The 15,919-nt window shown below is 37.8% G+C and overlaps 1 long non-coding RNA gene across 3 annotated transcripts in view; it reads right to left on the minus strand.

Annotated features, from left to right (window-relative positions):
- Positions 1-15,919, minus strand: part of LOC113993601 — a 52,499-nt gene that overhangs the window by 35,040 nt on the left and 1,540 nt on the right. For 2 of the 3 annotated variants that reach the window (XR_005564431.1, XR_003542705.2), the window contains exons 2-3: positions 8,694-8,848; positions 7,812-7,993 (exon numbers count right to left, since the gene is read on the minus strand). This is a non-coding gene — a long non-coding RNA (uncharacterized LOC113993601). Of the gene's footprint in view, positions 1-7,811; positions 7,997-8,693; positions 8,849-15,919 lie in introns of all 3 variants that reach the window. The other variant, XR_003542703.2, reaches the window with a different exon arrangement.

Raw genomic sequence — 15,919 nt, forward strand, 5'->3', positions numbered from 1 at the left:
TGTGGTTCTCTGCAGAAGGCATAGACTTAAAAAAATGAAAATTTGGAATTAATATAGACTGTGCCTGCTTGGCCAGATGTCCTTTTCATGTTAGCAAAATGATTTAGCCATAGCATTTGTTAGTATTACATTTTGGGACCCCTTAGTGCAATTATCGCACTAGTAATTTAACTGTTACACCATCAACTTGCAAATGTTCACTTAAATTGAAGTACATGGCAGTATCTCTATGCTTATAAAAGACATGATAAGCCACATCCTTCTAGCAAGCACTTCAAAAAAACAGGTTCATTAAGCATACGTTTCACACAGCTAATTATAGAATCAACTATAGAAAATACAGGAGTGCAACAGATGACATTCTTGAAACATCCTGATCTGCATGAGGTAAAATCCCAACACATCTCAAGAAATATGGTCAAAAAGCTATCCCGTTCAGGGAAAGAACTGCCTGTCAAACTACTAGCAATGTATCAAAAATATGACATTTCTTAGAAATCCAGAATCACAGTTTATAATTCTCGGTCATCCTGCAAACACTTTGCAGCACCACTGTAGTTGCAAAGCAGGCATTAGTAATTTTAAATTACAGACTATCCTGAAGGATTCAAGCCTAGTTTAAAACTATTTTCAGTTTTGTTCCATGCCTGGACTGGACACAAACCTGAAACATTTAATCTTTTCTTACAAAGGGAGAGGGGGGGGAAGTACAGGTTATACATTTGGTACAAACTGAACCCTTTGGCTAAACTATGTGCTATGCTTCCTGAGAGGCAAAGCACACGGGAAAAAAATGTATGACACCTTTACTCATGCTGCATTTTGAACTACTCTAACAAAGAACAGTGTTGATGGACAACATGAAGCCACATGAACCCCTCCTTTCATTGTCTGCAGAGCTTTCTTTTCTTAACTCTCTGATTTGGAAGTGTATGGAGAAACTGCATAGAATAGATGGTACACATTTGTATGGTTTACCACATTTAATTTAGATATTGTAGTTACTGTGGCCTTTCAGGTTTTGAGAATTGTATGCCATTTAGATCTCACATTATTTAGGAATGCCAGACCATGGCTCCCTAGAAAGACAGTTGAGAGGTCACTGAAGCTTAATCAGTTCTATAATCACAGCACAGCTCATTCCCTGAAAAAAGGACTCTCCCCTGTACCCTTTCAGCTCCAACAGCCACACAACACTATGATCAGAAGAATGACCTCTCTAATTCTGATGTCTGACTCATTTCCAGGAACAGTCTTCCAAAGTGCTGTCAGTGTGTGAGCCACGTACTAAGATGCTGAAAAACAGCATGCAGGGTGATCATGAATCATCATGGCAGAACTAAGCAAAAGACAAACAGTGCACGCAGGTGCGCGCAGAAGAAAGATGGGATGGGGAAAAAATAAGCGTACATGTACATAGGCGAAAAGGGTATAACTGCATTTGCTTCCCCCTCTCCTTTCTCCTAAATGATATTTTTGGCAGCTTTTTCTCTATTTTCCTGCTACTTTGTGACTCCTAAAACACTTTTAATACAAATCTTAACATTAGAAAAAAAAGGCAGAAAATCTGCAAAAGGACAACCTCTGCCTCTTTTCAGAAGGGAACAAGAAATACTTTCTCCCTCCATCCTCCAAACAGGATGGGAACCACAGCAGTGAAGAATTTTCTTGAATCTTCTTCAATCATTTTTTTCTAATGTGCTGAAAATGTGTCTCCTGCTTTCATCTTCCCTGTCTCTATTCCTTCCCTTTGCTTTATTCTCATGATAAAATGGTGCGTATCATTAACAGTCTTTAATGGACTTAATATTGTTTTGATTTTTTTTTCTTCCAGAGATGTGGTTGGTACCTGCAGCTGCTTATAAAGTATTTCAAACAACCTAAAACAAGTGGCCTGAATGATTCAAGATTATTGGTAACGGCAAACAGAGCCTTTCAACTTCATAAGACAAATTAAAATGCATCATAAGATGATAGTGATGAAAGCCACATGCAATTATGTCCTAAAGTTTTATATGAAACAAATGTGGTGTGCTCAGAGATCTATTCCATATCAAGAAACCCGCTACATGTGGCATTGGTTAACAGGAGCTGGCAGTCTCCAAAGAATGGTTGCAGAACCAGTGCTTTATGAAAATTAATTGCTCTTTTAGCCCTGGAAGAGGTGCTTTAGCTCAGAATTTACACACTGCATAAAGATATGTTAGGTACAGTAAACCTTTAAGCAAAGTGGTAAGGATGTGGACCAATTCCATGACCACTTAACTCTTCTCTGCTGCTCAGGGATCTCTGTGAAGTTTAACAGTAGAGATATTCACAGTACCAGATGGTCTGGAATTTGACTACATAGAAGATGGAGTGGGAAGGAAAGGAATAACCTTTACCTTTACTGAAATAATCAAACTGTATAACACAGTTTAGTCAGAGTACTCTTTTTTTTACTTTTGTTTTAATTGTGCTTCCTTCTTTTTATAAAAGGCACTACCATAAGGCAGCCCTGATAGCTGGCTCCGGGAAAACAAAGGTGCCAAGACACAAGGAGAAAGTAGACCTGCCCTTGGACCGAGACAGCAAAGTGGAAGATACAAATATAACTTGTGTGTGCACAACCCATCTGACCACAGTTCCCTCACAACTATCCTTCCTGACAACACTGAAGAACAGTGCATAGAGACTATCTCAGTCCCCAGCTAGTTATTTCTACCAGCCCTGATACTATTGTTATGATGTAGGAGATACTCTACAGCTGACGCCCCCAGACCAAAGATATTGGTCTCTGAAGAATACCAGAAGAAAATGAGCACTCCATGTAGCCATACATTTCACATATCTTCCAGCTGGTTCTTGGCATATCTCTTGCTGCCACCAGAGACTAATTAGTTGAAAAGTGGAAAATCAAGTATTAAAGGGTGCCTGAACTGCCTTACATCAACCAGTGTAAAGACAAAAAAAAAATTTGTTAATATTTTAGATGACTTTGGTCCTAATGTCTTATTTAATGTGTTTCTGGAACCCAAATTAAATTCAGAAAAGCAACACCACCGAAAGAGCAAAACCACATGACATGTACTTCGATACAATACAGGAATCAGGATCAAACCCAAGAGATCAAAACAACTACATTCAATAATTCAAATTACTCAGTAATTAAAAAAAAAAGAAAAGAGCATTTTATGGTCCATAAACCAATGTATCAGCTGCTATTGCACTTAAATTTTTCATTCTACCAATGCTCCCTACAGATATGCAACACCTGAGCTCCAATAAGTAGGTAAAAGTGAGATTCTCAGAGAGGCTTTACAGGTAAACTCCATTCAGGGATTAGTTGTATTTCATGTAAGTAGAGTTCAGAGAACAAAAGGTGATAATACTTAAAACTATAATAGTAAATTAAATTCTTCTTTTCTTCTAGTGCTCTGTTTTACAAAAATAAACAGTGATGATTTGTTTTTTAGATGAGTTGGGTAAAGAAAGATATCATTAAATCCGTCCTGAGCACAGACACCTGCAGAGTCAGACACTCAAGAGAAATGGTCTGGGAACTTCTGAATGCTTCCTGAAATTCTAAACACAGAAGGTTCCTCAGACATGTTTTTCTGGGCTCTGGCGCAAGTAGCAAAGGATTTTGCTCAGCTTTTTCCTATTCCCGTGCATTGTGCACCCTCTAGTGGCAAAAAAACCAAAACAAAAACAAACAAAAAAAACCCCACAAAAAACCAAACAAACAAAAAATCCAAACAAACAAAAACCCACAAACAAAAACAAACAAACAAACAAAAAACCAAACCAACAAACAAAAACATATTTTTCACTATTTAATCCCTTTCTTGGCTTTACTGTCAATGCAAGACAAACCTTTTATTAAATGCATTCTACCCTATTTTCTCAGGGATTTCATCTGTCTTTTATTTCATGCCACACAGCAGCTCAACACATTGATATGAATTTTAAATAGATTGTCACAAGGCTATTATTGTTCAGGTAGTATGTGGTTTCAAGAGAATTCTGCTGTAATCAAGGTCACTCGTGCCATCTCTAAATTAAAAAGATACCCATAATCAATAAACACCTCTCTTAGACACCTGGAATCTCGAAGCCCTATCCATCTTCTGCAGTCACACTGCAATATCCCTTAGCCTAGCACAATTTTAACGTAGTTTGCACAATACTGAACATGATTTTCTCTGGATTTCCTGATGTAACCAGAATACAAAGTAATGACAATGAGGAAGTCTGGAAATTACAAAAGAGAAGCAAAAAAGGATCAAGACTTACCAGCCAAGGACTACTCTTAACCATATGAGGGAGAAAAACAAACAAAACAAACCAACATAAAAACCAAACAAAAATTCAAAACCAAAAACAATCAAAACCCCCCCAAAACCAAGAAAACCATGAGTATACCTTAAAAAGGATTTGTAAGCAAATTCAAGATTCTGGATGAGATAGAAGCAATGAAAACAAAATTCAAATTAATGATCCTAATTACATGAAAGTATTCAGAGCAAACACATCCTTACCCTAAGACACAGAGACTGGTAGATGTCTTACAGAAGGTTAAGGGATACCTACACGGGATATATACGGAAAAGCTTGTAGCTGCTCTGCACTGTGCCTGTGTCAGACCGATATTCTCTGAGATGGTAGAGTTGTTGTAATTTCTGTAAACCACCACACCAACCAAAGAGAAGTTAGCATCTGACTAACCCCTACTAAAGCTGTAAGTGGCCATGTTATGCTTTTAAATTATATTAACAGGATATAAAGGCCTCGTTTTAGAGGTCTGTGTACTTAAAATCAGTTGACAGATAGATGTACACGTGGCACTTCTCCAGTAAAAAAAGATTTTGCTGACTTTGACAAAACCAAGATGTCTTCTTTATGCTATTACCAGTTTTTCAGACAGAATTGCGTACAGTTGTTTCTATTAATGTATTTCATTCGGCAGCATGCAGCACTTGAACTGTTTCCAAAAATAGAATGAACTCCATTCTTTGTTTTTAATAAATCTGTTTTCCCATAATAATTGATTAGAACATTGTCTTTATAGTTCAAATGGATAACTAGTAAAACTAATGTATACTCAAGCAGTATAGAGTTTACTGAAAGGGGCCTGATCCTGGGCTTCTACAAGTAACATTTTTTCTTACAGGTCCTTGCTCATTTACAGATAGGTCACTGTTAAACAGATATGCTACACTGACTACTGTTAAATAAAAATGAGCAAGATTTTGGTAACAAGGACAGAATTAACTGGCCTCATAGCATATGGTTCAAAAAATGTTTTAGCAAACATCACATGTACTAATACTATTACTAATATTGTTTCAATATTACAGCATAATCACTTTATGCTCCTGAAAATTATCATTTTCAATTGTCCATATTATGGTCCTAAAAATAAACTACAGTATCTCCTCTCTTATGGGTGCTATATCATTTCTAAACTTAGAAAAATTTAGTATAAAAGCTCTTAGGCTGATGAGCAAAATTTTTATCCTTTCATATCTAGCTTGATGACTATTATCCATCTAAGCGCCTTCTCTGCTGTAAAATAAACATGTTTTGTAAACATTTAGTAATGAATGTTTATGGGGGATTTTGGGGGGTTGTTTGGGTTTGTTTTTTTTTACCAAACACCTCACCTCCTTTGGAACTTCTTTCACAGTTTTCTTGTAATCAATGCAAATACCTAACTTAAATATCTTCATGGTTTTTAAGCCTAACGTGAGATTCTGTGAATATTCACAGGGTACTTTAACTTGGATTTATCCTGACAATTTTCTTCTCCATCTTTTGGCTCTCCATAGTATTGAAAAGGAAGAGCTGTCCCTGGTAAGTGCTGTTTTGTGTCAAATTTCAATTAAACAAATCATCTGAACTAATATTTCAAAAACAACATAATTTTGTATTTGCAAAGGAAGATCACACTCAAGATCAGGTACTGCACAGATTCTGTACATGTTCGAGACAGTGATTTTAAAATTCAGATGACAAATTTAGAACTATTTAGAACTAATACATGTACCCAGAGCAAATGCATATCATACATACGTGTATATAGAGAGGTAAAAACCAAACAAATTGCTTTGCTCTCTTTCAGCATATTTTGCTTGCTTTGTAGCATGAGAAAAGCACTAGATTTTCTGTACTGTGCATACACAAGTGCTCTTGGTGTCACTACCTTACACATAAATAAAACCAGACAAATACACACTTCCTAGCTTCTGTATTGCAAACAATCATGTTGTGTCATAAAATTGAACTAGCACATACAGTGAAAAGTTTATTTGTTTAAACACAAAATCCTTTTCTGTGGGAGATGGTATTTTTGTTTGCTTTAAGCTTTTCAGAAATCTGACTGATCTGCTGGCTTGTACTCTCTTGTGTCTCATGAGAACCATCTAGTGACCGAGGCTCTCAGTCCGTGCTGCTGGTTTGCAATGGTGAACAATTACTCATGTTTGTAACACCTCCCCTGACTTGTCTTATTCATGCTTGTAACACCTCCCCTAATTTGTCTGCACTCAGACAAAATCACATGATTAACCTTTTTTTTTTCATCAGTGATTCATGTATACTATTTGTTGCTTGGATTCCTTTGACACAAATAAGTACTAACGTTCAAATCTTTCATAGATCCCAAACATCACTTCAAATGCACAGTGCAACACAAATAGCATAGTGGTATCTCACTGGTAGGTTACACTGCCAGTTCTACATAAACTAGTTCAGGCACCAGCAGTCTAACTGGAGCCATGCTTATAACCAGGCAGTTTAATCTAGCTCTCAAGTGGGTTTTGATGCTGCAATTAAAAGTTTACTAAAGAGACAGCTATTTTAAAAGCTCAAGGATACCTAGCAGGACATACAGGCACACTATTTGCCTGGTCAAAAACACCATTAAAGAAATGGGTAAAAGCAAGTTTAGTATTTCTGTGGAAACTCTGAAATTCCTTAAAGCCAAAATAATTTTTTTCAGATATTTAGTTAAAACAACTGAAATAGCCTGAATCAAAACACAGCATCCCCTGCTTTCTCACTTGCTATGTGTGAAAAGAGTATCTCTATCTCTTAAAAAAAAAAAAGTGACAGATTTGTATACTTTTAACTTGTATTTCTGCCTTTTAAATTCAGTTTCAACTCAGTGAAGCAGCCAACAAATATAGATTTAATTATATGCAAAAGATGTTCTACATGCAATGCAAATTCAATACAAAAAATCCAAAGAAAGCTGCCCTGCTTTAAATGAGCACAAATAATTCATTACACTGATTTGAAAAGAACTGTGCTTTAATACATAGATTACTAAAGGTCAGAGTTGATAAAGTCCTAGATTTCTGTAGGTAAAGTTTTAGTGAAAACCTGACCATCTGTAAGACACTTCATTAACGTCTTTTAATTCTTTTCTAAATTATACAACCATTATAGCCCCTTAAACTTCTAGTTAACCATATTAATCTGCCATCTACTGAAAAGTTTGACAATATGAATTGAAAGCAGAATATTAAGGATCAGCTGACACCTTATGATAACGTTGGAAGACCACTTTTAGACACGATGTACTACATCTTTCTTCTGAAATTCTTCAACCCTCTTCATCTTACTAGATAAGGTGTAATTAAGGCAGACAGTGGTCCACAGAGCTGAGAGTGTTGGGAAGTCATGATTAGACATACCAGAAACAACATGGCTTAATTCTCCTTACAATACTACACTCAAAAAGGCTTGTAAACATACACAGACTCCACCGGTGCCACAAAATGTCCTGTGACTTCTGAAGATAACATTTTAAGCTCCTTTCATCTTACCTTTGATTTTTTTTACCAATTTCACTAATTTTCTCTTCTAAGAAGCACAGTGGGTGAACTTCACCAACATACCGCAGGCTTCTACTTGAACCTTACAACAATGCTTGAGGGGTGTTCCAGGGGTCAGTCATCAGTGGGAGCTGGTCTTGTCCTCTCCGCACACAGGATCCTGGCACTCTCTACTGCTGGAATGATTTTTAGGCTTAAAACCTTTTCTTAACCAACAGAATAAACACAAGCACACTGAACCTCAGCAATGTCATCTCTACATTATCTCCTTACAAGATGCTAAAACCCTGGCAGAAGTTTAAGCTGTCATAAATAGCAGTAAATTGCACTAAGGTCAATTAAGAAAAAAATTAATATGCTTAGCAATTTGTTCTGTAATGAAATGTATAAATGTAATTTAGCACAACAATATGAGAAGATGCCAAAACATGGTCTTTAACATAAACTGCTTCAGTAATGCTTTTTTAAATGCTCTCTAAAACATCAACAGATTCATGATCTTTGACAAAGAGCTTTGCATTAGCAAAGATATAACAAATCTGTGATAATGGTACCAGAACTACCATGGACTGTGATGTCTGAAATTTTATAATCATGCTTACTTTATCGGTTTTTACTTTTGTTCTTTTTCTGTATTTATTCTTATACAAACTTTTTACAATCATTTACAATTCCATCTAAAATGAAGCACAGAATAAGCTTGCTATCTTATACAACAAAATACAACTCTCCTTATGAAAATAACTTCACAAAACCTTCTACTTCACATTTTCAGCAGGAGAAACCTCTTGAAACAAGAGGTGTCTTTCAATTTGGCCAATATCTCATTATTATTCACCCCACAATCACAACCCATCGCTGATTTTAACTCACCTTTTGCGGAAGAGCCGAAACTACACAAACCACCAGCCGACAACTCACATCAGAACCACTGCTCTTGCTAGCACTGCCACCTGCTGTTGATGTTAATTTTGTTTCTTGCTCAATAGCTTTAAAACACCAATTTTGTACAGCTAATTTCACTTAGCCTATAAGAAAGAGATATAATCAACATCGATTTTTTTAACTATTTTAAACACACTCGCTGTTTCAGTTTCTGCTGGTAGTAGATGTATAATTGTCTTATTCTCATGCTTTTCTAAACACACATAATAACAACAATAAAGAATCAAGACTTTCTGTCTGCTGTTTTGGAAGTGTTTGCTTAAGATCGTGTATGTGTTTCTTAAGAGGTTTTCACAGAATAAAAATTAAAGAGTAAATCAACTAATCACAAATTTATTAAAATCATGGTTATTTTTTAAGCCAACACAACTAGCACGGAAATTCATGACATATTAAAGAAATAGGTTCTACTACTCTTTAGAAAGTAGATCTAGTAAAATGTCGTGGGATTTTACTATTTAAGTAAGGTCTGCAGCTCTACAGTAGCAACAGAATGCTAGGAATTTAATCTGAGAGGGCTATTATCCAGTGAAACAGAGATTATTATGTTTCCTTTGCAGCTGTGTTTGGTACTAGCCTAGGCTTCTATATAGACAAAAATGCAGAAAAATTGAAGAATAATTTTATTTCTGAAATTCAAACTTGGTACATGTATGTACTTTAGTTTTGTAAGTTTATATATATATATATGTGTGTGTGTGTGTGTGTGTGTGTGTGTGTTTGGGGGGGTTAATTTATTTAATTATATGCTTATATATTTAAACATATAATATGACCCTAAATCTACTACTAAATTTCAGGAGTAGGAGGCAAGCCATGCCATCCCCATAGTTGGCTTATACTGCTCCTCAGAATATTGAGTCGGAAGGAAAATCTTCCTTTCCAGTGACTGGTCTTAAAAGCTGAATTCCACGAAAAAGTTCATCACTAAAATTTTTGAAACGAAAAAAGATGTTACAAAAAGGACAGTGGGATAAAAAGCACTGATAAACTTTTGCAGCAGATTTCAAGAATCAAATTGAGGACTTGTTTCTGCTCTATTTGATTTCCATGGCAAGGTTCTAGTAGTGGCAGGGGCTACAGGTGCAGCTTCTGTGAGAAGCTGCCAGAAACTATCCAAGAGAGGCAGTGCCAGCCGGCTCCAGGACAGACCCACCACCAGCCAAGGCCAAGGCCATCAGCAATGATAGTGGTGCCTCTGGGACAACAGATTCAGGAAGGTAAAAAAGTTACTGCACAACAGCAATTGCAGCCAGAGAGAGGAGTATGTGAGAGAAGCAGTTCTGTAGACGTCAAGGTCAGTGAAGAAGGAGAAAGAAGAGGTGCTCCAGGTTCCAGAGCAGAGATTCCCCTGCAGCTCCTAGTGAGGCAGATGTGCCCCTGCAGCCCATGGAGGTCCATGGTGGAGCAGAGATCCACCTGCAGCCCATGGAGGATCCTACAGCTAAGCAGGTGGATGCCTGAAGGAAGCTGTGACCTTGTGGGAAGCCTGTGCTGGAGCAGGTTCCTGTCAGGACCTGTGGCCCCACGAAGACAGAAGCCCACACTGGAGCAGGTTTGTTGGCAGCACTTTGACCCCTTGGGGGACCCAGGCAAAAGCAGTGCACATTCCTGAAGGACTGCAGCCCATGGAAGGGACCCATGTTGGAGCAGTTCGTGAAGAACTGCAGCCTGTGGGAAAGAGCTGTATTGGAGAAGTACGAGGAGGTCTCCCATGGGAGAGACCCCAAACTAAAGCACGGGAAAGAGTCCCTCCCCTGAGGAAGATGCATCAGCAGAGACCATAACCCCTGTTCTTGTCCTGCTGCACTGCTAGGAAGAGGAGGTAAAAAATCAGGAATAAAGTTAAGCTCAGGAAGAAGGTGGGGGAGTTATTTTTAAGATTTCGCTTTACCTCATTATCCTACTCTGGTTTGATTGGTAATGAATGAAACCAATTTCCCCAAGTCAAGTCTGTTTTACTCATGACAGTAACTGGAGAGTGATCTGTCCCTATCTTTATCTCACCCCACAAGCATTTCATTATATTTTCTCTCCCCTGTCCAGTTGAGGAGGGGGGGGACAGAGTGACTTTGGTGGGCACCTGGTGTCCAGCCAAAGCCAACCTACCACATACTTATTAGGGAAGTTCTTTCTTCTAGCCACTATTCTAGGGACTGGGCTGACAGAACAAGGACATGGGCAATGTTAAAACAGTATGGGTATATAAATTAGATCTGTTAAGAAAAGAGTAGAATCAGCAGTCATACAATGATGGCAACACCTAGGTTCAACCGCTTCTTTTGGAGAAAAGACAGAGGAGAATGTGACAGAGTTGTACTATGAATGACATGAAACAGATAAATGAGAAATGAATGTTCGTGCCCTTCCAATACGGTAAGAATCAGAATAGAATACTAGGTGGCAGGTCCAAAGCAAAAACACCACCACAAAAAAAAAGTGCTTTTTTCTAAACTATTTGAAGTTAAGCTGTGGAGGTCCTTGCTAGAGAATGCTGCAAATGCTATAAGTTAATAATGTTGAAAGAAAAAAATGTATTTTTTCTTAAACCCTTTGTTAGAAAAAGTCATTGACTGTTAATAACTATCAATGCCACCACTGACATATTCTGCACATTATTGAAAGCAGGTCTGAAGAAGAGTTCTTGCATTCATTAACACCATGAGATATGTTTGAATCACTACCAAAGAAGTGATAAACATCTTGGATTAAACAAACTGACCAAGTTTGTTTAAACAAACTGGCCTGAAAACAAGCCAAACTATCTGAGAAAAATAAAAGAACAGAAAATGATAACTGGATGTCAACAGGCAGGATGTAGCAATTTAAGTAACTACACTGAAGGCTTAACAGTGATTGGGTGGGACAAAATTACGGAAGAAGCTGGGTAAGATGAACAATAGTGAGAAAGAGGAAAGCAGTATAATGAGCAAGAAATCTGTGGTAGGAATCAACACTGCAGACATAAGCAGTTCCAAGAGATGGACAAAGAGTTTAAGCTGGCAGATACAAAATGTTCCATGATGGCTACAGTAAAGGTACGTGGAAATGAATGTCAGTATTTTTAAGGGTATTTGGTAAAGGACCATTTTCTGTGAGGTAAACCATACACAGGAACATACAGGGCCACAAACCTGACCACCAAATGATAAGGGAGGTGGTGATGAGAACCAAACCTGATCAACCACACTAATTTATGCGGGCATGTGAAAGTGCAGGAATGTTTATTCCAGCAAGACTATCTTGATTTGGAACTTGACTGGCAAACCAAGGTAACAGTGGTAAGCTAGGAAGCAAAATATACTAAGACACACACCTGACAAAGCAAACATGGAGACAGCGACAAGAAACAAACCCTGCCAGTCACAACAGCGGCTGGGCTATCAAGCATCTACAGCCACCACTCCGAGGAAAACTCACCAGTTTGCAACTGGTCAGTCTGCAAACTCAGGGGCCCTGAATTGTGTGGAGTGAGGGAATCTAAAAAGCTGTGGAGGGACAAGCACGGAAAGGCAGAGCAGGAAGGAACAGAGACAAAGCAGATAGAAAGGGTAAAAAGGGGTCCAGTTGCCTGTAAAATCAGGTAGGTCAGTACACTCGTCTGGCTGAGCCCTGCTCCTGATGGCCACAGTCTGTCTTACCTTCTTACATCTTCTTATTAAAACTTCTCTCACCTTCTGCTCTGCACAATCTTACTGTCTTGTGCGTGTGTGTGCTGCAAGGACTCAGTGCCAGGTACTGGGGAGGTCTTGCATGCAGTGCCAGCCATGGGAGTCAGACCAAGGATGTGGGTGCTCCTGGGCTGTGGTGCCAGAGAAACTGGAGTGACTGGGGGGATCCCAGCATAAACTACTGGAGCAGAAGGGGCCCCTCCAGTCACAGTCTTTATTCCCAAATCCAGCTGCTGTTACAGACTGCTCTCCCAAAAATGAACCAATCTACTTCCCTGTCTACAGAGAGCACTCAGTGACAACACCGTGTTTCTTCTCTTTCTGGTATCACTCCATTCAAGGATCAGCTCCACCTACATCACTAGCAGAGTCAGCAAAAATCCTTCTGGTGGCTCTTTCTACCGCTGAAAATGCAAACTTCTTTTCTACTCCTCCAAAAAAAGATTAAGCTGAACTTGAAAAGTTTCACAAATAGACACAAAAATCCAAACGAAAAGAAACCAAAACCTCATAAACAGATCTTGAATGTTGCAAAGTAAAACACTAAAATTATAAAGTGTCATAATTAATGCCATTTTAACCCATATAGATTATAGCAGGTGTCCCATGACATCATCACATACTATTTTCTCACAACAGTATTTTTGTTACAGTGCAGGTAGATCCTCTGTGTTCTGGAAACAAAATGAGGTCTTTTTTTTAAAGTTAAAGAAATTTGCATGTTTCCTGCCTCATGTATTACATAAACAGACAGTGGATATTATCAAGGCAAAGAATTAACCCAGAGAAGGAACACTCTTACGAAACCTGCTTTGGAAATTTCAATTTTTATCCCTGTATTGGATCTACCACTTCACATGGATACATAAAAAGTTCTTTTTTTCCAAAAGCAGTAAAACCATCTTCCTAGTTTTAAACTTTCCTTTAATTTAAGGGAAATCATCCTTTGAATTCAAAACAAGCTGCATGAAGGTAATTATAATTTTAAAAGAAAATCATTAGCAGGTATCAGCTAATTTCTGTTTAAAAAAAATATACTATTAGATGTTTTTAATATTAATTCTGGGCCTCAGCTAGCAGTCTGCAGAATAGGGAGAGTAAGAGCTATTTCAACTCAAATCTGCTGCAAATATGATTTCATTGATCATGAGGAAGTATTTGTAGGCCAAACACTGACAAATTATTAAAACCACTTTTATTAATCAAACCTTATTAAACAATTCAAACACCAATTCAGCCCTCACGTGAGAAACTTGAGAAACTACATTAACCTGTCTAGAACTTAGGGAGCCATGCTGTTACATTCATAAGCAATCAGTTAAATACAAGTGCTTAAAAACCGGAACCAAGTCATAATATGGAGAAAACTGAAAACACAAGAATAATTTGGAGAAAACTAGAAAAATCTCCATCAGCCACAAAGCACATATCATAATCTTACCCCTACCCAACCACTCATCCCCACTCTTCTTATCTGTGTAGCCTTAATATAGTCTATCAGGCTGGGAGGACTCCAGCAGATTACTACACTGTAAATGTTGGCTCTTTGGGTTATGCTTTGGGCTAAATCCTTGAACAGTTAAATTTTTATTGCCTTCATCCTTCTCCAGTGAATCAAGATTAAGCAAGTTAAGCAAGGTGAAGGAGAGGAAAATAGGGCACTGGTCAAGCATTCAATCTCACAGAGGAAGCACCTGGGGCCTTCCAGAGCAGTGATCCCTTCTGATAAGCCACTTGTTGAAAAGCTAACACCTCCCGACCTGAGTCCTGATGATCCTGCTTCTGCCTTCCACTTCTCCATGATGTGCATACTATCCCTGCAAAATTAACTCATGCACATTTATTAAGTTTCTGCACTCATCACCTCCCACCCTCACATTAATTGTTTGGAGAAAATACACTTCACTAACCAACCTTCATATCACAAACCATCCACTTTTCAGGAACACATTCTGAGCAGAATGATGTTGCTACATTCCTTTTTTCTTATCAGGCACAGCATATATTGCAGTACAATCCACAGCTGAAAGAGATTTCCTGTTCAGCCTTTTGAGTTGAAAGAACTCTTATTTTCCCTCTTTTCTAGATGGACAGCTGAGGTCCAGAATTACTATTAAAACCATTTAATAGTATTTTGGAGGTCTTAACTGAAATTAACTGATACCTGCAAATGGATTTATTTTTGTCATAATAATTACTATCATATAGCTTCACTACAGCTCTTTCCGAACAAGAAAGTCAAAACTCCCAATAGTTCCACTTCTTCAGTACCAAGAGACTCATATTTATACCAATGGACCGTAGATCAGGCCCTTTAGCATTTGCCCAGTCATTTCTCCAGGGGAACTGCTTGGAAATTAATCAGGGAAATGCTTGGGAAAAATACAAGTTAGATTGTCCCAAAGTCCTGGTTGAAAACTCCAAAGGATATTTGTTATAGAATGCTGCAGTGCCAATTCAAGAAACCTTGTTAGATAATATTGATTTCTGCTTGCCCTATTAACAGCTTTGGCTACCTAAGACAAGCCATATATGCTTTTTTTTTTTTTAAGCTAAGATGTGTGAAAAGCCTAATCTAGTATAATGCATCGTACATGAACTATTTGACAATACATTCCTTTCATACATCCAGTGTCTTGCTTCATTTCCTTTCCCATGAGTGACTTAAATCAGAGCTGCCTTTTAAACTTCACCCAGCATGTCAATTCTTTGAAAAACAGAGCCTTCAAAAACCTGGTAAAATTAAGAGGTAAGAATGAAGTACAAGCCCAAATGAAGAACTAGCAAACCTTCTATGATATTGTTACTGTTTACTGAATCTAAAAAGCATTAAAATAGATAATTCTTGTGTGTAATCTAAACCCAACACTAAAATGGGACCAATCCAGATTTTCTAACAAATCTATATAATTAAACATAAAATAATTAATTTTACATTATTTTTAATAAATCTATTAACCTAAGTAACTGAGAGTTACCGAGATCTTTTTCATATAGCTCCCTCAGCACAGTTTATTAACTCAAATAAAAATATTTAAAAGGTACCTTGAATCAGACAGGAGCACTGTTGTATCACTTTTTGCAGACACTCCAACTCTTGTTATGTCCACACACTGCAGTGCTTCCAATGGCACTTAGGTACATTCTTTACAGCACATGCAATTTTTTTCTAAATGCTCCAGCACAAAATGAATAGGGCATCAGGGCATTCAGATATTACTCCTTGACTGTTGTCTGCAGTAATCAGCAAGCATTTTGAAAAGTCTGTCATTAGTCACTATCAATATGGAGCCACCAGAGCCTCTTTCAGGATCAGAGTAAATTAGTGGAGCATCTTCCATTTCCATTCTCACACTGGCAACCTCACTGAGACTCCTGAAGCCTTACAAATACAACTTTCAACCATGTTTCCCACTACTAAAGAGCTAACACAGTCAAGTCAAATAAATACTGGCTAGTAACAGGCTTTATTTACTACAAAAT

This window comes from Pipra filicauda, unplaced genomic scaffold, assembly GCF_003945595.2.
Source record: "Pipra filicauda isolate LSUMZ 115617 unplaced genomic scaffold, ASM394559v2 scaffold31_size4109673_pilon, whole genome shotgun sequence".
NCBI classification, from domain to species: domain Eukaryota; kingdom Metazoa; phylum Chordata; class Aves; order Passeriformes; family Pipridae; genus Pipra; species Pipra filicauda.